This window comes from Protopterus annectens, chromosome 15.part0, assembly GCF_019279795.1.
Source record: "Protopterus annectens isolate FY-2018-M chromosome 15.part0, PAN1.0, whole genome shotgun sequence".
NCBI classification, from domain to species: Eukaryota; Metazoa; Chordata; order Ceratodontiformes; family Protopteridae; genus Protopterus; species Protopterus annectens.
In genome coordinates, this window is record NC_056749.1 from 671,772,691 (window position 1) to 671,796,015 (window position 23,325).

General features: G+C 39.9%; 1 protein-coding gene across 7 annotated transcripts in view; it reads left to right on the forward strand.

Annotated features, from left to right (window-relative positions):
* The window catches only part of BCORL1 (BCL6 corepressor like 1), a 1,083,397-nt gene that overhangs the window by 793,636 nt on the left and 266,436 nt on the right, over positions 1-23,325 (forward strand). The window lies entirely within an intron of this gene.

The window sequence follows — 23,325 nt, forward strand, 5'->3', positions numbered from 1 at the left end:
AGCTGCTAGGCCCCCTGCATCCATGTCAATTAAGGCTTTTGCCAGGGCCAAAGCAGCAAAATCTTCTAAGGCCGTACCTGCTAAAACCCCTCTCACAGGCCTAGCACTAATACTCAAATGCTTAGTGTAGCAGAGGATCTCATTTCTTTGATCAGGGGAACCCAGTCTCACCCTGACAGGGCCTCTCACCCACTTCCAGAGAAGAGGCCTAGAGCAGAGCCCCCTGAGCCAATTTCTTCAGATTACTCCTCTGATGATTCCGAAATACAAATCCTCCAGAAGGCCCTTATTCTCCATATGAGGACTCTGATGCAGAGGATTCCATACCTTCTGCCTCTCCTCCTGAGGAATTTTCTTTTGAAACCTTGCATGCTATGAGGAACAATTTCAATGGCAGGGCCAGGATTTTTCAGACTCTAGAAAAAGGCTTAGGACCTTTTTACATTTACCACAGCATAGGCCTTTAGCTATTCCTCCAGTCCTTACAGTTGTGGATGATGCATTTACTGATGCTTGTACTGCCCCTGACTCACTGCCTCCGGCCCCTGCTAAGCCCGACAGATACTACAGGGTTCCGGACACACATTATCATTTATATAAGGCTCCTATGGCAGATCCTGAAACTATTTCACAGGGCCCCAAAGCTGTAGCAACTGCCTCTGCCAAAAACCCCCTCCCCTCTGATAGAGAATCTAGGGCATTGGAGAGATGGGGTAAAAAAGTTTATACTTCTGCTACTCTTTCAGCTAGAGCATTAAACTGTCAATTCCACATGATTCAGTATCAGGAATTTCTATTAGATCAGCTCACTAAAAAACTGTCCTCGCCTGAGCATTTAGACCGTAAGTCCCTTCAGGATTTGGTGCATAACACTCAGCAGGTCAGTAATCATTCCTTAAAATGCAGCTATGATGCACTGGAGGCTTCCTTTAGATCAGCTATGACTGGTACAGTGATCAGAAGGCATGCATGGTTAAAAGAGCAATCCTTACCAGACCATGTAAAGTCAAAGCTTCTGGATGCTCCCATGGAAAAGCACAGTTTGTTTGGTTCCCCTGCACAGCAAGTGTTGAAGAAGGTGGAAGAAAAAGCTAAATCTGTCCAGACAGTAAAGGATTTCTTACAGGTCCAGCCTCCGAGATTTAGTAGAAACTGGCCTTCCAAGAATTGGTCCTTTCCAGAAAACACCAGAGCACAGAGAAGCAGAAATAGGCCCTAGAGGCAGAGGTCAATCCAGAGGTGCCTACAGGGGACGCCAGTGGCAGCCTAGCAGCCAGAGAAGTACTGCCACAGATCCAGCCACTACCACTTCCACAGGACAATCACAGTGACTTGGCTCTGAAACCGCCTACCAGGGAACAACTGGGAGCACCCTTAGGCGGAAAGCTAGCCTTATTTTCAGTAAATTGGCATTACATTACAGGAGACAAATGGATTTTACAGACAATAGACAAAGGCTACAGGTTTCACTTCCATACTCTTCCAAGGAAGAGAGGAATGCCAAACCTACCTCCAAACCAAAGGACAAACGCTCTACAACAAATAGACCACTTACTAAGGATGAGAGCTATAGAAAAGGTACCCTATGGAACAAGGCCAAGGCTTTTACTCAAGGCTTTTCCTGGTACCAAGAAAGGAAAACCAATGGAGACCTATCCTCGACCTGTCCGCTCTAAACACATATCTCATTGTTCCAAAATTCAAGATGCTGACCCTACAGCAACTTCTTCCCATGCTGGGCAAGGAGTCTTGGCTGGTGACTCTGGATCTCAAGGAGGCATACCTGCACGCCCCCATACGACCAAATTGCAGAAGATACCTCAGATTTCTTCCAGGATCAGAGCATTAACAATTCACAGCATTGCCTTTGGCTTGTCTACTGCGCCCAGAGTATTCACAAAATGCCTGGCATCAGTAATCGCTCATTGCAGGCTCCAGGAAATCAAAATTTATCCATACCTGCACGACTGCCTGTTACAAGCGGACAGCAAGGACAAACTAACAAAAGATTTGAAAAGGTTATTCACCTACTGCAAGCCCTGGGATACACAGTCAACACAAAAAAGTCAAGGCTGATACCATCCCAAAGGATAACCTTCTTGGGTGCAGAACTGGACACATCAAACCAGATGGCATTCCTCACAGCAGAAAAACAGAAGCAGCTACCACTCTATTTCATGGCATTGGCAAGAACCAGCTTACAGCAAGGAAAATACTGCAAGCCCTGGGTTACATGGCATCCTGCATAATATTACTTCCACATGCCAGACTACATATGAGGAAATTGCAATGGTACCTGAGGAATTTATGGTCTCAGCACAAGCACAGCCTAGAAACCCAAATTCCAATAATTCCATGCCTAAAACAAGAATTCCAGTGGTGGGCCCAGGCCTGTCAATTGAACAAAGGACTGCCCTTCCACAGGCCTCACCCAAGCCAGACTATCACCACGGACGCCTCAGACCTCGGTTGGGGGCACACATGGTGGACAAGTGCATACAAGGCTTATGGACTCAAGACCAGATGAACCTACACATAAATCAAAAGGAGATGCTGGCAGTAAAACAGGCAATTCAGACCTTCAGACCATTCCTTCAACAGGGTCATTTGCTGATAAGGACGGACAACACCACAGTTATGTGGTATATCAACAAGCAGGGAGGCACACATTCTTATCCTCTATGCCGGATGGCAATGGACCTCTGGAATTTGGCCCTGAGCTTCAACATTCAGCTCCAGGCCATATTTGTGCCAGGAAAAGAAAACATACTAGCAGACATCTTAAGCAGAACCAGCACGGATGCTCACGAATGGATGCTACATCCAGACATCTTCAGAACCATCACAAGGAAATGGGGACTTCCAGAGATAGACCTGTTTGCCTCCCCACACAACCACCAATTGAAGAAATTCTGCACAAGGACATACCACCCACTTGCTTGGAGGGTGGACTCCCTATCTTTCAGTTGGGAAAACCTGACAGCATATGCATTCCCACCTCTTCCTTTGATGCACAAAGTGCTGCTGAAGATCAAAGAAGATCACCCGAGGATCATCTTGATAGCTCCAGACTGGCCGAGACAACACTGGTACCCACTACTGAGGAGCATGTCCCGGGAACATGCATGGCCTCTACCCCTGCTACCTCTACTACTAACGCAGAACAACTTCAAAATCCTGCATCCAAACTTGAAAACACTGCAACTAGCTGCTTGGAACATTACATAAGGCAAAATAACCCAGATTTATCTCAAAGGGTTAAAGACATTATCTTGGAGGCTCGCAGACCTTCAACAAGGAAAACTTATTCAGCAAAATGGAAAAGATATCTCATTTGGTGTGAAACAAAAGGATTAGATGCATCATTGGCAAACATAGCTAACATCCTGGAATACTTAGCAGAGCTTTTCCACAATGGTCTGTCTTACTCCTCCATTAAGATTCATGCATCAGCAATTTCAGCAGAATACAACATGGATCCTCCAGCCTTTTCTCAACCTCTACTCAGGCAGTTTCTCAGAGGAATTAAAAATGTAAAGCCACCAAGGAAACCACCATTGCCTACATGGGACTTGAACTTTGTGTTAGAAAAGTTAACTCTCCCCCCTTTTGAACCAGCAGCAACAGCAGAATTACAGTACTTATCTTGGAAAACTGCATTCCTGCTTGCAATCACTTCAGCTAGAAGGGTTTCTGAATTACAGGCATTAATGGCAGTACAACCCTTCCTTATCTTCCATCAGGATAGAGTGTCCATGAGAACTAATCCTACCTTTATGCCAAAGGTGGTCTCCAGGGTATCATTAAATCAAGCAATACACCTACCAACATTCTTCCCCAACCCACAGAACAGGGGGGAAAGATTACTGCATACTTTGGATGTGCACAGACAATTGCTACTACCTGGACAGAACCAAGAACAATAGAAAAACTGACCAGCTTCTGGTAGCATATGCAACAGGAATGGAAGGAAAAGCAATTTCAAAACAGACAATCTCAAAATGGATAGGAAATTGCATTAGATTTTGTTACTCTTTTCATGGAAAGGCAACTCCAGAAAACATCAGACCTCATTCCACAAGGGCTACAGCCACTACTACAGCTTTCTTCACGAGGTGGCTACCAAAGACATATTAGAGGCTGCTACTTGGAGCTCCGTGCATACATTTGCCAAGCATTATAATCTACCTTTATACTCCAGATCCCGAGCAGGTTTTGCCACTGCTGTTTTGCAAGGTATCTTAACTACACCATAAACTCTTACTGCCTCCTTAGTGCCTCCTCCCCCAGTTTGGCTATGGTATTCTACCCATTTGTTAGGACTGCAGATGCATCCTTGAAGGACATAGTACAGTTTTGTACCTACCATAAATGTAGATGTCCGAGAGGTATGCATCTGCAGTCAGGATTACCCACCCTCCTTCCCCTCTGTGGTACTCCTAGGGTAATGGCCCATCTTGTAGCTAGCTGGGGGAATCTATTATGGTGTATTTGTTTGTATATATGTATATACATGTTTATTTCTATTTGCTCTCTATTGTTTGGAAATTTTTGCATTTATCCAAATTTAGCCTTCCTAGAGGGCACCTGGCATCTGGGGCAAGAAACACTGAGGAAAATGGCGTTGGCTGATGCCTTTATACCCGCAGAACTGCAGCTATGACGTCGGGTGAAGTGCGACATCAGCCGAGGCCAGACCCAGACTTTGGAATCCGGCCGACCGAAGGGCTGCCTGAGGCCAGGACAACCCATTTGTTAGGACTGCAGATGCATACCTCTCGGACATCTACATTTATGGTAGGTACAAAACTGTACTTTCTGCCACCTTGGAACGTTAATTTTGTTCTAGAAAAATTGACTATGTCCCCCTTCGAGCCAGCTTTTTCAGCTTCCCTTAAGTTTTGCACTTGGAAAATGATTCTGCTAGTAGCTTTGACTTCTATCAGGAAGGTTTCAGAAATCAAAGCCCTCATGGCCAATTCCGCCTTACCTCATTTCCACAAAGGCAGAATCTCTTTGAGGACTATTCCTTTATTCATGCCTAAAGTAGTGAATGAGCTTTCCTTGAACCAATCTATTAACTTGCCTGTTTTCTTTCCACAACCTCAGAATTCCTCAGAAAGGAAACTTCATTCCCTGGATGTGCACAGGCAGCTCAGATTCTACCTAGATAAAACCAAGTCCATTAGAGAATCAGATCAGCTGTTTGTCTCTTTTCACCCTAGAGCCCTAGGCAGAGCAGTCTCTAAACAAACCATTGCTTCTTGGATCTCAAAGGCCATCTCCTTTTGCCATGACTTCCATGGCAAGCCTTTAGCCTTGAAAGTAAGGACTCATTCCACTAGGGCTACAGCTTCTTCTACAGCCTTTTTCAAAGGCCTGGACCATGCCACCATTCTAGAGGTAGCTACCTAGTCTTCTGCTCATACCTCACCAAGCATTACAGACTGGATTCAATATCCAGATCCAGAGCTGGCTTTGCCAGATCTATTCTGCAGGGTCTCCTTGACTCTTCACCTGCACCAACCACCCAAGGGGATACCTAAGAGCTTTGGTACTCTCCCTACTGTAATGAATACTGCAACATGAGAATAGAAAGACATAGAATAGTTGTGTAAAATCTTAGCATAACCATAGATGTCCATGTTGCAGTATTCAGAACCCACCCCCCTTTATCCTTATTTTTTGGGGGGTTTTGGTTATATAGTTTGTTAAAGGTGTTTATTGGTGTTGGTTAGATTTCTATTTGTAGGATTGTTTCATAGTCCCAGGTAGGGCCTTTTTGTTTGCCCTATAAGCTCCTTTCTATAGTCTTGTTTAGCTGGAATGGTTTCTGTTCTTTCAGTCTTATCATCTGCTGCAGTTAGTCCTGACTTGGGTACGTGCAGACGTCACATTTATAGCTGATGTCAGTTTATGGCACTGGCATGCTACGTCGCACATACCCCTTACTGAAGACTTTGGTATACTGGCCGGATGTATGGCTCTGCAGGCAGCCATATCCCTACTGTAATGAATACTGCAACATGGAAGAGAAGGACATCTATGGTTATGGTAAGATTTTACACAACTATTCTTTATGTTTTGAATGGCTTTGGTCAATGCAAAATAGTAGTTTGTGCCCCAACACGGTCTTTTACTAAAAACATGCAGTTGCCTTGCTCTTTAAGCTTAATTTGCCCTTTTATTGTACTCGTTATGCCTTTTTAATCTCTTACCATGCTCGTTATACTTTTCTTTTGCCGGTTTACTTTAAACATGCTCATTTTGCATAATTCTGAGACCCGTATGAATAGTTTTGCTAGTTTTATCAAATATCGTAGTTTCAAACATTTGTTTAATTAATAATGCAGTTTGTGCCTTTCATTTGCCTAATAATACGTTTTTGTGCTACATGTTTGATTAATAATGTGTTTTGTGCCTTATAAATGTGCTGTTTCAATTTCTTTGCCCAGTAAATCATTTGTGCAGTTTTCTTCACCTTTAGCTCATTTTTGGCCCTATTTCGTTTCTGTGCTCCATTTCACTCAACCTGCTTAGTCTGCCTTCACCTTCAACTCTGCACCTCATGGCTCGTAGAAGTAGCTCTTCTAATCCCAGTTCTGACACCATGTCGCTCGTCTGGTCAGGATAAAACTAACATTCATGGGTTCTGTTCAAGCAGCTTTATTACACACAAAAACATCAGAAATGAGGCTTTGTAACCTTAACTTAAATAAACTTATAAACAGACTGACTTAACACACTCATACATGTTGACACTCTGGCTGTTCTCTCAAAATGGCACTGCTGCCTGCATGTGCTCAGTATTTATATGGACGTGCTTACATCTGGAAATGCTTCTTAAAGGTGCATACACATGCTGTGATCTAGACTTATGGACAGAGGCAGTCTGTAAAATGACTTAGGGATACAGCATCCAAAGACCCATTACTCTGATATTACTCCATCCCATATCTGGGGAATTAAGGTATAATTTTGCCATATCCTGGGTGTTATTGGCTAGGCTTGTAAAGGCTCTTCTGCCATTAACCTAGTGATCACCTGTAAGCCTATGAAGGATTTCCCCTGAGATCATCCATACTTAGGGACAAGAAACTGAGGTGAAAGAGCTGAAATGTTTTCCTTGAGGTCATTGGAACCTAAAGGTTTTAAGGTGGATGAGCTTGACTTCGGTGTGCTCTTCAAGCTAAAATTAGCTTCACCATAAGGTTATTACGGTTGTCCCTTTTTGTAGCAATTTCTTTGGTACAAGACATTTGCAAGGTCATTTTTAGTATATTATGAATAATTGTATCTATTACACTGACAATGGACATAAACAGATGTTGGTACTAATATCACTGCATGAACAGAAAACAGAATCATGAACCTTATGTAGTACCTGTGAAGGTCTAAAGAGTGAAAACTGGAACTTAAAAATTCCTTTCTTCTACTAAAGAAGAGATTTTCCGCATGAGGTGTATGTGTTTCCCTCCTTCCATAATACAGATGGTAAGCCATTACGTTTGTGGAAAATATTGTTCAGTGAATACACAATTCTTCTAAAATGAAATACAGAAATATTGAGGCTGCTGCATACTTGCTACATAGTGTGTTTGTCTTACACAGGATTGATAGAAGTCTTAGGAAACAAATTATGCATGTGTTTTGGAATAGGTGGCCTATATAGTCTAGTAACTGCTAGTTTTCTTTACATCATTACTAGTGAATAGTAATTCTACAGTATTTGCAGAACATCATTAGAATATGTATGCTTTGGTGTACTACAGTTAGAATGCTGATCTTTGTAGCTCTTACAGTATAATTTGGGGTTTACTCAATAGCAATAATATCACCAGAGGCTAAAAAATTGGTTGCTACATTGAGTACTGTAAGGGTTCATGTTCATCAACAGTATGTTTTCTAAGATTTGTAAAGGTGAACCAGTATAATTTAAATCAGACCTTAAATATATGTTGTACTATATCTTTGTTTTAGTTTGTAGTTTTACAAAATTTGATTGGCATTGCTACAACAGATGGTTGGATTACAGACATTTTGTCAAGTCCAGGTAATACAGTTAACATACAAGCTTTTAAAGTAAGTTGTCCCTCAAACAGCTTCATGTCAGGGTCTGCTAATTCTTCCCTTGGAAGTGAAATGCATTTTTATTTATTTATCCTTGATATTTCACTTATTTCCTAATGTTCTATTGACAAGGCACAGTTATAATATTGGAATGAGTTCAGGTACTGTTAAACAAAGGAACAAAGCAGTACCTTTCATTTAAATGTGCCAGTATTTTTTCTAAGTACAGCATTATTCATAGCGCTGATTTTAAAGATTATGCATTCTTCCATTTTAATTTCTCCAAGTCTTTTGGGTTTCTAATAAAATTCTTATGTTTTCTTCAGCATGCAAGGAGAAAGTGTAAGATCCATTTCACCTTTTTTCTTATGACTAAAGTGTCTCATTTCATTGTACTAATAACCTCAAAAAGTGCCATTACATAAAGGAGAAGAAATTCTGCACAACTTTGACAGTTATTTTTTGTTTCAGGAAATTGTCTGCCAGATTTCATTTTAGCCGTTATACTATGGCATTGTCTGTCAGTTGTCCCTATTCTAAGGATATCCCTGATCATGCCTTAGAATTTTGCTTTGTCCATTGTGACAGAACATTTTTGAGTGTGTAATAATGCCAAACACTGCAGCTTCAGGCTTTGCATTCTTCAGAAAATGTATATTAAGACAAACCATCAGTAGTTAAAGTTCCTAGGTGATTTGTGTTAGTATTTAAAAAGTATATATTCTTGATTTTTGCTTTGCCCCTGACAGCTGTGTGAGGCATAGCACTAGCTTCATATTATGCAACTTCAAAACAGAGGGAAAAAGTTGCACAAACGAAAGATTCAGTAAAAACTGCAAAAAAGACCCAGCCATGCTAGAGTTTTCAATGTGTAATATGTTAAACCTCATGTGGTGGAGGATCACAAGATTTATGCAAATGACCCCTTAAGGACATACCAGTATTTCTACTGCATAGCTTTCTGTATGCCCTTGACTTTTTTTTATTTTTTAAGTCTTTTGGGTACATTCAGGCCAATAAAGGCAAAACAATTGGACTTGGAGGGGGTGGCTTTATTGGCCTGACTGATTCAGAAGTCATATAGCTGAAACACTGCGGTCTATGTTAATAGATCGAAAGGTAATTTACACAAACGGCTGTTTATTGACAAGAAAGCATTGAATGTTTGTTTTAACAAACAGGCATACCAGCGAAAGTAAAATCACTGAAAAATCATAGTTGGCCAACATCATGAATATCTGATAATGCTGTGAAGTAAAACTAAAGAGAACACTGTTCATAAACACAACGTCTGAAGTGCACACTGTATAACATTACCTAAAGAAAACCCTTTCATATGTGAATAAGTAAGAGCATTATTCCCTATTAAAAAGTGATGTAAACATACACTTAAATACCTCTTTAAAGAAATTATTTCATATATCTCAGTGCATTACTTTGAAAAAAAAAGAAAATAACCTAACAGATGCAGAAGGAAAAGTCAGGAAACACTGCTACACTTTTAAGAGAAGAGCTACAGCTGTTATAAAGGATTGCATATCATATTTGTCTGTGTTCTCAACAACTACTTGGAAACATTGATGCCTTTGAATAACTTTCCGTTTCTTTGGAGAAGGGGGACAATCAGCCAACAACTGCAGATGCAACTCATTCACTCTGTTTTGCTCTCTCACTAGTGCACACAACAACAGGGATGTCAGAAATTCTCCTTTCCAGTAAATGAGGAACTCACCTATGCCATCCTTCCATATAGTTTTGTGTCCAAGGCAAACACAAGTGAATGAAACAGGATATATTCCAAAACTTAACTGGAAACACAGGAGGAAATCGGATGGAAGCAGAACTACATGTATTTACTTTACGTGGACAACCTAACAGGCAAACGTCTGTAAAGTATCCAAGAATATCTTTGCCTTCAGCTGGAAATGACTTGCATAGTTCATGGGTGACTGTAAATTCACTACAGGAGTTTGACCTGTGTCCCTCTTGGACAGGAGCAGTAGGTGCTGATCATGGAAATAAGGATAAGAACTTGGCTAGGCTTGTAAGGGCCCTAGAGCCATTAGCCTAGTAACTTCCTATGGTCCTATAAAATGGAGTAATAACCTCATCTTCCTTTAAAAATGACAGAGCTACAAGTTTTTTGTATACAAAGGTGAAATTGCAAAGATTTACCATAAAGAGTTGACAATCCTAACAGTTGAACTTTTCGCCAAATATTTAGAGCAAAGTGAAGCAAATAGCCTTTGCAGTCTACATCATTAACATTGCATGCAATACTTTTAGTAGCAGCCATTTCAAAGTTGCACAGTACATACTATACAGTTGCATTCACTCACATTCTGAAAGCAAATGTAAAATACAGTCCCACATGTAGCTGTAAGCTTTATAGGATTTTTTTAGTCATCAAACAGTAAACAAGAAGTAAACACTCTGTATTACCACGTATGTCACTTATCCATATATGCTGTAAAGCTGACAGCATAAACCTCCCTTAGTTAAATAAACTCTGTCCATATGCCATATTGGTGAAGTGCATATGTTATTTAAATTCTCCTTTGTAGAAAATAGTAACACATATATATTGGTATGAAAATCTACCATATGCTTCTGAATAAACATACTGCTTTTTAGCTGACAAGTACTGACAGACACTCTGCTTTGAGGTGTGCAGGTTTTACTGTTTAATAACATCTTTTTACATCTAAAACAATTTACTTGCTGAAGAATAGACCTTTTACTAGGTAGAGCTATTGTCTCTAGTGACTTATTAGCAATTACATTATCTACAAGTAGAGAAGGTGTATCTCTATACAGAATAGCTTTTTCCTTTAAATTACTACATGCTATATACTTCTCTACTTCAGTTGGTTCAGAAGCATGATGATGCATAACCGACTTTAACAGTTCTTCTTTGCCACTAACACTTTTCTTTACAGCCCTTCATTTACACTTTTCACTAAACTTTAGACGACAGCACCAATACTTTCTTTCCTTCACTACCTTTTCAAGATTGTACAAGTAACCATCTATGTTTAACATATCCTTCTTCCTTTGAGTGCTAGACAACATCCCTAATACACCAGGAACTCTCTCAGATGTTTTAGCTATAGTAGCGGTTTACAGACTGCCATATGGCCAATGCAGTGATTTAGCTCTCAACTAATCAGGGACAAATTTCAACAGAATCAGAGATAGTTGAGAAAAATTCAGGGACAATCAGGGACACTTTTAAAATATTAGTACTATTTACTTGAAACATTGACAGAATCAGATAAGACGAATTAATATGCATTTTCTGAAGTAATAGAAGTTTATAACCTTGATTATTGTCATTTATTAAATGTAATTCACCACCTTTCCTCCAAAAGTCACCAGTTTTAGAAGGGATTAAGAGGCACAGGGCTAAAATGTGAGTCAGAATTAGGTCCAACCCTGAAAATTAGGGACAGTTGAGAGGTTATGTACCACATTTCCTTCCCAAACAGTCAAACATAACAATAAACATTATTTATGTACTTTACAATTGAATAATATACATTGTCTTCAGCAAAATCTATAAAATCTACTGTTTCAACATAATATGCTTGTTAAACTTTTTAATTTTATAATTGAAATACCACAGAAATTGCATTTTAATAATTTTGCACTACATCCTGTTTTGTTTCTGTGGGCCAACTGTGAGCATTTGATGCATTTAAATTCATTAATGTGGACATTCTCTAAAAGGAACGCTTGATGTTTTATGGTTGATGAAGACCTGTTCGAGGAACAAACTCTTCGATTAGTAAACATAGACGTAAAATACTGGTATGTCATTAAGGGCCTTTTGCATATATCTCAAGGGTGTCCACTACAGGAGGTTTAAGGTATTGCACACTGAAGACTCTAGCTTGGCTGGGTGTTTCTTGCATTTTTTTTTAATTACAAAAATTCATATTCATACTCCAGGTAACAAATACTTTTCAGAGCAAATATTTCTTACATTATAATTGCAAGCAGAAATCAGTTATCATAGAGAAATATACTGTCTTCCACAATTGACACTGCCTGTGTCCTATTACAGCAATCAATTCAAAGACTTTTCTTAATGCAGGCCCCTTTCATTTCCTCACAGTTCACTAGGCACTACTTTAAGCAAAACAGAACAATGCTAACCAAATTTCTTGGCTCTCTCTGGGACAAGGTAATTAACTATAATTATTCGCAGATAACTTTGCTTAATGAGGTTGATGTCACACCCATTATTTCTTACAAGGTTAATGAAACTACTTTAGAATTTAATAATCCATCCCATACCATTCTCAATTTCTATTTCAGCCTAGAAGATATAGATTTGCGTAGTATTTACTCATGAACAAGATTTTGAAATATTTAAGGAAGACGAGGGTTTTCATTTAGCACTTCATTTCCATACTGATGTTAAAAAGTTGTTGCTTCACCTTTGTCTGAAGGCTTGGATGTTTATATGGTCTAAGGTAAATTTGTGGTCTATGTTACTGCCTTATGTTAGAAGGTTCTTCATGTAGCATCAGTAAAGGGGCTTTTGTGTCTAGCTTGGGCTTACCAAAGTGCTGAATAAAACTACTTAGTGTCATGAATTACTTGTTAGTGAATGCTTAAAAATATTTCACAGGAAGATTACCTCCTATTTTCATTAGTAGTAGAAGTTCTCACAGAGTTACAGGTCTTAATGTGCAAACCATTGTACTTGTCATTTCAAGATGAAACAGTTTAGTGTCAAATCTTTGTTTCATGTTAATTTGTATAAGCAGTATATTCTGATCATAATATAGAACAGCTTGTCTTTTAGCACCTTACTCAGAAAAGAGAATGGTGATGTTTTTGCTGACTGGTTATGCACAAATATTTTTTTAACGTGGGGTTAATGAGGTCAAAAAGACTGTTATCTTTTCTGTCATTCAGAAAAATAAGGAAATCCCAACAGACAAAGCCAGTCAAGATGTTTGGAATACTGTATCGCAATGACAGTTTTAAACCATTTTTTTTTTAACTTTGACCATTTTATTGATGTAAACTGTGACACCCCTGCACCAGCCCAGTAATCAATGAGCCTAAATCCTCATCACTAGCACCAGTGAGGAACGTACACATTGAGAGGATGACAAGTACACACACAGTAAATTACTATTTCTCTTAAGAGCACACAGAGATCACAGTCAGTCTGGGGCTGGTGTCTGCCTCTTTTCTCCAGATCTCCAATAAGACTCCCCACTGGCACAGCTATAGAGTTGAGTCCTTAGCCAGGGTTCCAAGCCATGTCCTCTCAGCACTCTCTCTGTCCAACCAGAGCTTTATGTCCCTGCCCAAGTAGCTGACACACACACACACACACACACACACACACACACACACACACACACACACACACACACACACACACACACACACACACTCTTTGAGATTTGATTTATACACAAACACACACCTGGGAAAGGCTGGCACAGCTTTACTAGCTATGCCTCATTCTGCCCAGACCATAAGGTAGTTAGCACTGCCACCAGAACCCCTTATCAGCTTCTTAAAAGCCCTTTCCAAAGGGTGACCAATCTTACTGTGTAATGTTACTATTATCCAAATGGTAAGTATGACCAATACTTTCAAGGCTTTTTAGGAGAGGCCTATATACTGTTACCATATACATATGCAAGTACTCTAACAGCTTAAATATCTCTAAACAAACCAGCCACAATTAAAAGGTTTTAAAATATTTAATAATACATAATAAAAGAACAAGACAATACTCAATAATTCAACACAGTGACTACAGAGTTCAGAATCACAGGAAATATTTTAAAACAGCATTGCAGGACAGTCTCAAATAAATACAGAAAACATCTAAACTAATCTTCACTATATTCCTGTGTATATCTAAAAGAAATCACTTTTCCCTAGTTACTTACTATTAGCAAGACAGAAGTGCTGAAGATGCATGTTTCCAGGTCCAAAGACAAATACAAAATGCACAGTCTCTGAGAGAGTTCCCAAATTAATATCAAAACATTACTGCTGGGTCATCTGGATGACATCACTATTTGTCACCTGCCTTCAGTTCCCAGGCTAACAGAAACTAACATCTTTGTGTCAAAAATACTTGTCTCTCAGATGTGCAGCTGCTAGGAAGTCACAGAGCAGTAAAAACACTTTACATTTGAAACCTAGTAATTATTTCTGTTTCAAGACAATAGGAAAAATGTTTAGCTCTAGACATCCTGTCTCCTTGCATTAACTAACTTTTATAGCACAATCTTAAACAATTTCAGATTTTTTTCTTGAGGGTTTGCAAGTTAACTCTGTATGTTCCAACTAAAGTTTATATACATTTCTGCTCTTTTCCAATAGGATACACTGTGGTTACATTCTTGCAGCTCACTACATAACGTACAGTTCAACACACACTTCTGCACCAGTAGTTTAATATCCACATAACATGTAGTTTTTTTACATTTGTAAGACAAGCATACAAATCATATTAATATTCACAAATGACAGAATTATTTACAAAATTCCAGCTAGCTAGGTTGGCTGCCTCACATACACATTACACAAACATCATTGCAACACAATGTTTCTAACTGCCATTAATCAAGAAATGTATCAATAATAAACATTCATTTTAGAAGACATTGTACTAATACAGTAGCTTACATGTGTTTGTCAAGAGGTTTTACACTGTATCTTTGATTTAAAAATAAGTAAAAACAAAGGAGATCACTCATAGTGATATATATATATATATATATATATATATATATATATATATATATATATATATATATATATATAAATTAACCTTAGAATTGTTATTCATGAGTCTATGGCCCTTCTACCTGTAGCACCCAAGGCATCCATGTCAACATGCTTTATTCTTGTATATTTACATTTAATAATAAAAGCTCCATAGTAAAGTCAGTGAAGTATTTCTTCCTCATGGCTTATTTTTATGATTAGTCAAGAATTTTTCATTATACGTTTTTAAACATTTTAGTGACTTCTAGAGGCTAACATTTGTGTCTAAGATGTAGAAAAACACTGTTTGCTTGATCCTATGGCTGCCTTCTCCTTCGGGCTCTTGTACAGGAGTATTTGAAGCATTCTCTGAAACTGAGTAATGCTTGAATCAAAGATGTTTAGAAAACTTTCACATGTGTTACTTCTCACTTTTCCTTTGCTATAAAGTACAATGCATAATATCAAAGCTCTAGTCTGCACAGCCCTTGTGACAGTTTCAGTCACAACTCCCCATGTATCAGACTTCAGTCACCAACCCATGATGTAGCTCCAGTCACAACCCACATGTGACACAACCTCCCATATGATAGCTGCAGTCACAGCACCCCATGTCTGAGCTCCAGTCACTACCACCCCATGGCACAGTTTGTCACCACCCCTGTGTCAAACCTCCTGTAAGAAAATTGCTGGTAGGGTTGGTTAGCAGAATGTCACAGGCATAGCTGGAAAATGTTCATGACTAAATTTGAGTTGGACTATATGTATACTAATTCCTTTGTACAGAATCATGTGATATTATATTCTCGTTACATTGATGATTTGATTTTTTTGTGCAAAGGAGGTCGAGATTCTGTTGATCAGTTTATATCGGAGCTTAACAAGAATAGATGTAATATTAAATTTAATGATTTACAAGTTGGAACAAAAGTTAATTTTTTAGATGTTACTTTAATAGGGAAAGAAGATGAACATATTTGTACTACAATTCACCAAAAATTTGTTGATAGAAATCAATATTTATTTGGTACTAGCTGTCACCCTCTTCATACTATGAAATCTTTACCTTATGGTGAAATGATTAGACTGCCTAGATTATGTAACGATTATTTAGATCTAGAGAAACAAATTAATAAACTTACTAATGTATTTTTACGTAGAGGTTATACTATATATTCAATTATGGAATCTATTGATAGATTTATGGCTTCTGTAGAGGGACATAATAAATTAAGTAATAAATTTAAACAGAATAACAAAACACTAAGAGATGATATTTATTTTGTTACTACATATAATTCAATGAGTAAAGAAATTTGGGATGCAGTTAAATATTATTGGAAGTTCTTATTAAAAGATAAAATATTGTGTAGCTTATTTCCTTCGAATCCCTTGGTTGCATATAAAAGGGGACAAGACTTGGGTGACATATTGATAAGGGCATATTTTAGATGCCCTGCTGATAAATTAAATTTCTCATTAAGTACCTGTGGTACTTATTCTTGTCACTCTTGTAATGTATGTCGGTTTATAAGGTTATCCTTTAATAGAATAAATAATAAAGGTTTTACACCAAATAAACAATTTTTTTGTCATTCTGAAGGTGTTATTTATTGCCTTAAGTGTCCTTGTAATTTGTTTTATATTTGAGAAACTAAAAGGAAATTTAAGCTCAGATTACAGGAACACATTTGTGATATTAGGAGGGGTGCCATAGAAAATTCAGTGGCTTTACATTTTTTACAAACTCATAGTAGTAATGTTGATTTATTACAAGCCACTATTTTAGAACAAATCTTTGTTAAAAAAAGGAGGTCATAGATTATTAAAAAATACGTTATTATATAAGGAATCTATTTTTATATTGAAATATAATACATTATCACCTTATGGTTTAAATATGGAAATTAATTGGAAATACTTGATATAATGAACTAGATAATAGTGTATTGTATTTATATTTATGTATTTTATACTAGTTTTTGGTATTTTTGGTATGGATTTCTATTTGAGAGTGAGTGCAGTCTCTTTAAATATTTAATTGTTTAATTGATTTTTTATCAATTAGATTATTAACACTTTGTATAAAAGGGAATGTATTTCTACCATGAATTGTGTGCTCATTGAAGGCTGTGGTGGCCGAGGCGCTAAGACATGTTTTAATAATAAAATTCTCAACCTGGAATCTTCGTTGTTTTTCATAACTGGAAAAGTGATACTGTGGCATTTGTTGCTTTCCTGAATTCTTCTCTGCATTGCTATGGTCTGTAGTGTAAAACGTTCAGAGCTGTGGTTGGAAACCCCACTACTGGGTATCTCAGAATAAGGCTTATCAGTTTTTTTTTATTTAACTGAACACAGTGATAAAAGGATCATCAGATAAACTAAACTTGATTACCATTGTCAAAAGTCTTGGCCAGCTGAGGCTTAAGTGCCATGGGTAACACTCAGGCCACCTGAGCCTTAAGTACCATAGCCTTTGCAGAATGTTTGGTATCTCTCTGTCCACCTGAGGCCTAAGTACCATAGCCTTTGCAAAATGTTGGTACCACTCAGGGCACCTGATTTGCTATCAGGCTGCATGCTTTTATAGTAAATATAACTACTGTAGTTATAACAGTTCCTCTGATAATATCTATATATTGATATATGTCTCTCTTCTCATGAAACTGTCATTGCAAGCCTAGCCATTTCACCCCAGTGTAGTACCATAGAAATGTTAGTTAATACCCAAGATTGCATTGGGTAATGGCTGCCCATGTCCAGGAGAGTTGTGGGAGCTATTCCCGGTAAGAATGGTACACTCATTTCACCTGATTTAACAACCAAACTCCTAGGAGTTATAATTGACAACAACCTCAACTTTGATACTCATATTAACAACACTGTAAAAACAGTCAACAAAAAAATTGGGTCCCTCTATAGAATCAAACATTTCCACACTCCATTAGCTAGATCTACGATTGTCCACTCCCATCTAATCTCAACACTTCTCTATGCCTCCCCGGTTTATACTAATCTGTCCAAAAATAATCTTCTGAAACTGGCTAAATCCTACAATAATATTGCCAGATTTGCCACAGGAAAATCATTCAGAACTTACTAAAACTACTAGGTTGGCTGGAACTAGACAGTCAGCTTAATTTTAACCAACTTACAATTGCCCATAAGACCTTTTACCGTCCTCATAACACTCCAATACCTTCTAGCCTGATCACCCCCTACAGTAATCATAACACCCTACGCTGATCTAATAAACTACTAGTTTGCATAAGTAAATCCAATAACAAGGCAGTTGACACTCTGTTCTCAAACACAGCTGGTAAAAACTGTAACCTTCTACCCAGTGACCTTACATCACTATCCTCCCTAACACTTTTTAAACAAAAACTTAAAGTTCACCTGGGAACACACTGACTTTGCCCCTGTTGTAACCCTGACTAACCATTGCCTTATTTTCTACCACTTTTTCTTCTTCTACCTTTCTTTGACTAACTCCTTGTTTCTTAATATCAGAGAAATCAGGAATTGTAAACTAAGTAACCATCTATTAAGAATACTTCTTGTGAATTATTTTACCTAATGCTATCTCCTAGATTGTATATACAGTCATATTCAGTGAATTTGTAACAATGTATTAATATTTGTACTTGCCAATATTTTTGTAATATTTATTACTGTAATCAACTATTTTCTGTGGAGTTTATCTCCCCAGGCCTCTACTGAAAATGGACATGTATCCAGTTAGACTAGGCCGGTCAACAAATGTAAAATAAAAATAAATAAAATAAAAGAATTTATGGTGCCCCAACCACTCGTCCAGGTTCCTTTTGAACAGTGTCATGGTGGTGTTCTGTTTCACATGAATAGGTAGCCTATTCCAAAGATGCAGCAGTCACTGGGAGATGAATCTGTCCCTCCAGCATGTCCTGTTTATTTCACAGGCCATATTTAGGTCCCTGGAATGGGTGGCCCTAATCCCATTAGATTTATGAATATGCAGCAAGTTCATTACGTTTCGGTTTAAGCCAGGCATAAGTCTTCCCTAAGAAGTCTATACAATACAGAGTAACGTGACAGAGACATTAGTCAGTCTGTGTATGGCACATTCTGGAGTCCCTTGATCTTCTTTGTTAGAAACTTCAAAGGTCTGATTACTGCAGGTGCTTTGTACGGTACATGCCAAAAGGGGTGATGTTCTGTAGTCCTATTCACTGTCATTCTTACACTTGGGTTCAGAGCCGATCCTCTGCTCCAACTCGGCAATTCTCTAGCTCAATGTCTTCTGGTTGGCTCATGGCAAGGAGGTATCCCATCATGCGTCCCTGACATATCCCAATCTCGTTTGCCACTCGACGAGATCAGAAGTGATTCTTCTTGGCCGTGGCTAAGTGGAATTTTTTCTTATTATTATTCGACTTATAGTGTTTAAAAAAGTTTTATTTAGCTGTTTTAGTATTTGTTTATAGTCTGGTGTCTGTTGAAGACCTTGTGTGGCATTGTTTGCTGGGTTTCTGCTGTTTTTTCTTGGCCGTTCTTCCGCAGGCCTATTTGTTATATCCCTGCACTCGCTGTTTGGTTTTGTTTTGCTATTTGGGCTTTGCCTAATTGTTTTCTTCTTTCAAAGCTATCTTTCATCAAGTACTAGGCCTGTTTAAGTAAGATGACCTAGTCCTCAGTCTGTCGCTCTTGTTTTTTCCTTCCTCCAGGGCTAGGCCCGTTTAAGTTAGAGGACCTAGTCCTCTGTCTGTCGTGTGTTTCTTCCTCTAGGGCTAGGCCCGTTTAAGTTAGAGGACTTAGTCCTCTGTCTATCTATTTGTTGTTTTCTTCAGGGCTAACCGTTTAAATTAGAGGTAGTTCCTGTTTTGTTTTTTGGCACTAGTCACTGTGACTTGTTTTTTTTCTGTTTGTCTTAGACATCAGTATTGGTTTCAGATATGTCTAAAGACTTGAAAGACCACAAGCCTTCTGGGTTTAAAAAATGTACCAAGTGCACTCAAAAAATGTCCCTGACAGATGGGCATACTATGTGCGTGTACTGCTTAAGTGCTATCCACCTTCAAGAATCTTGCTCCTTTTGCCACGCTTTTAGTCCTTGAGTCCTTCAAGAGCGAAAGAACAAACTTATATTGAAAGGTCTCTTAAAGCATTCCTTTGAGGAAGAATTGGCTTCTTCTTCCTTTTCTAGTTCCAAGTCACCCTCATCTAAAAAAGACAAAGCTAAACCTGCAAAAAGGCAGTCTCCCACTCACTCGGTGTCGTCGGAGCCGCCATAGAAAATTTCTAAATTGACTACTTCCTCTTTGGTTCCATTGTTTTCAGTGCCGACAGAGATTATTGATGTGGAGCAATCAGTTTCAGTTACAAAGATTATGGAGCCAATAACTGAATCTGTGTCTCGGAGCCGGTCGGCTGAACTTTGTCTGGTTTATCCGACACTCAGATCGCCAGTTTTTCAGCGGTCTAGGTCCCCCACGTTATCCTCCAGGTCCTCTAGGAGCCTTTCTGATGGGGACATTGAGAGAGTGGTGCGCAGACTCCTGAAGACATCGGCGCTGGAAAATTTACTTTCGCTCCAGAGCCTACTGAGCCTGTTCACCCTATCACCGTTCCTTCTTTGAGCCACTCTGGCTCTTCGGAGCCAGAGATGTTGGTACCACTTGCTGTGGAAAGGTCGGTTCCAGCTACCTCTGTGGGCCTCTCGGTTCAGATATCCACTCTGACACCTTCGGTACCATCTCTGGGGTCTAGGGTCCTAAGCTCTCTGGTCGGGCCTGAGGGGGATGCTTGGACCCGAACTTCTTCAGTTCCAAGTTTACCTCTCAATGCTTCAGCTCGGGTGAGCTCGGAACCCACGTCTGTCTTGGAGCCTATCTCCTTGGTACTGAGGACTGCCTCTGCTCCTTCGGAACAAGGAGCATCCTCTGAGTCGAGGGGGTCGGCCTTTGAGCTGATGAGGAGTATTCTGTCCAAGTCTTCAGTTCCAACTAGGGGCACCAACACTCTCTCCCCCTAAAGAGCTGACCTCAGTCTCAGCACCTTCTCCCATCCAACACAGCGGAGACTTGCAGCCTCAGGAACCCTCCATAAGTGGTCCCCAGTCTTCAGAGACCTCCCCAGAATATCCTTCTTAGGAGCCCCCTCAGAAGAAAACTTGTAAGAGGAAACATGTTGACTCCCCCGATGAGTCCATTACATCAGACACTGACCTCGAGGAGTCAGAAGGGTCCCCCAAGTCATCCTCTGATGATATCTCCTTCACAGATATCCTTGAGATCCTGAAACAGAGAGGTGGCTGGCCCACCACCTCCCCTTCTGATGAGGAGTCAGTGTACCTGAAGGCTTTTGGGTCTCAACCCTTCGCCTCTTGGGTATCTCTACCTTTCGACGAACGTTTGGATCTAGTGAGTCAAAAGTGTGGGAATCTCCTGATACTGTGGAACCAGTTCCTAGAAAACCTAATGAATTCCTATCAGTACCTCAGGACAAAGATTTTCTCACCAAAGGCATGCCAGTAGATGCCATGGTGGTGGCAGCAGCCACCAAAAAGTAAACTTCCTCCACCGTCCAGCCACCGAACAAGGAGTCTCGAATGATGGACAGGTACGGGAAGCGTGTCTTTTCTTCAGCGGCTTTTACACTCAGATCGCTGAACTACCTTTCTCATTTCACTAGGCTCCAGAGAGATCTCCTGAAAGAGTTAGGAGGTACTCTCCAAGGTAACGTATTTGAAGCGGTATCTGATAAGCTTAACGCACAGATGTCTACCTTAAATTCTATTGTTAACTCCTCCATGAGGCTGATATCTTATGCAGTGGATGGAGCGAGTAGGGCAACAGGTTCAAGAGTTTCTCTTAGAAGGCACTCCTGGATGCACTTGTGTAATTTTGCGGAGGCCTTTAAGTTTACATTTACTAATGCCCCCTTAGATAGATCCTCGTTGTTTGGACCTAAGGTAAAGGACGCACTCACCAGGTGCGAACAGGAAGGGAAAACCCTGTCTGCCGTGGGAGTCCATTTTTTTGTTCCTTCTAGACCCTATCCCAAAGGGCAGAGGGGTGGAAAGATGTGGTTTAAAAAGTCTCAAAGGTTTTTCCAGGATGCACAGGGTGATACCTTCTCCAGAGGTAGAGGAGGAGGAAATAACAGTGGAAGTCACCCTAGAGGCAGGGTAGGACCACAGAATCAGGGAGATCGTGATTCCTTTCGTGGTCGTCCCTACCAGCACTCCTGAAAGGAGGCCCAACTGTGCATCTCTGGAGCCAGTTGGGGGACATGTATCTTTGTACCCAGAAGCCTGGCACGACATCACACAAGACAAGTGGGTACAAAGGATAAATACCAGAGGATACTGTATTCTCTTCTCTTTCACTCCTCCTCAGACCAGAAGAATCCCGGATGTTCCACCAAATCACAGGGATTTAGCAGCTGTACAAATCCAAAAGTTGCTCGAAAAGAAAGTCATCCAACCTGTCCCCACAGACCAAGTAGGATTAGGGACTTACTCCAGATTATTTTTGGTGCCCAAACGAACAGGGGACTTAAGACCCATCTTGGATCTCAGCAAGTTGAACGAATCAGTAAAGAAGTCCAAGTTCCGAATGGTCACATTACAGTCGATACTCCTGCTGTTAGGGAAAGACGTTTGGATGTGCTCCATAGATCTCCAAGATACGTATTACCACATCAAAATAGACAGAGCATTACGGAGTCACTTACGCTTCCGACTGGGGGCCAGTCATTACCAATTTCGCACCCTACCCTTTGGTCTCACCACAGCCCCCAGGGTGTTCAGATGCATGGCAGTGGTTAACGGCTCACTTGAGATGCCTTGGATTCCAAGTGTCTCTGTACCTGGATGACTGGCTTCTGACTGCCACCACCAGGCATCTACTATTACAGGCCAAGGACGCCACCATTATTACTTGCTTGCAACTAGGAATTACAGTAAACTGGCAAAAATAAGCATTGTCGCCTTCTCAGCATGTGAATTTCATTGGCACAGAAATAAACACTGTCACAATGAGGGCTTACCTCCCCATAGAGAGAGTCCAGAATCTCAGGCAACAAGTTTGGAGTCTACTTCCACAGTGAAAAGCAAAAGCGAAGATGGTACTCAAATTGTTAGGGATGATGGCTTCCACAATAACATTAGTCCCATTAGCCAGTCTGCACATGAGGGTTCTTCAGTGGTTACTTTTCGCCCAGTGGTCTCTGTAGCAACTACCTCTTTCTCACCCCATCCTGATAACTGAATCATGCAAACAGGATCTTTGCTGGTGGACCCCATCCAGCCATCTGACCACAGGCAGACCATTTGTTCCGTCTCCCCCAGACGCCACCATGACCACGGATGCCTCCCAGATTGGGGAGGGGCATTATCTAGGGAGAACAGTCCAAGGCACTTGGCAGGAATATGAGGCTCATTTGCATATCAATGTCCTGGAGATGAGAACAGTGCTTCTGGCATTGCAAGCACTTCACAGCTTTCTCCCTCTAGGGACA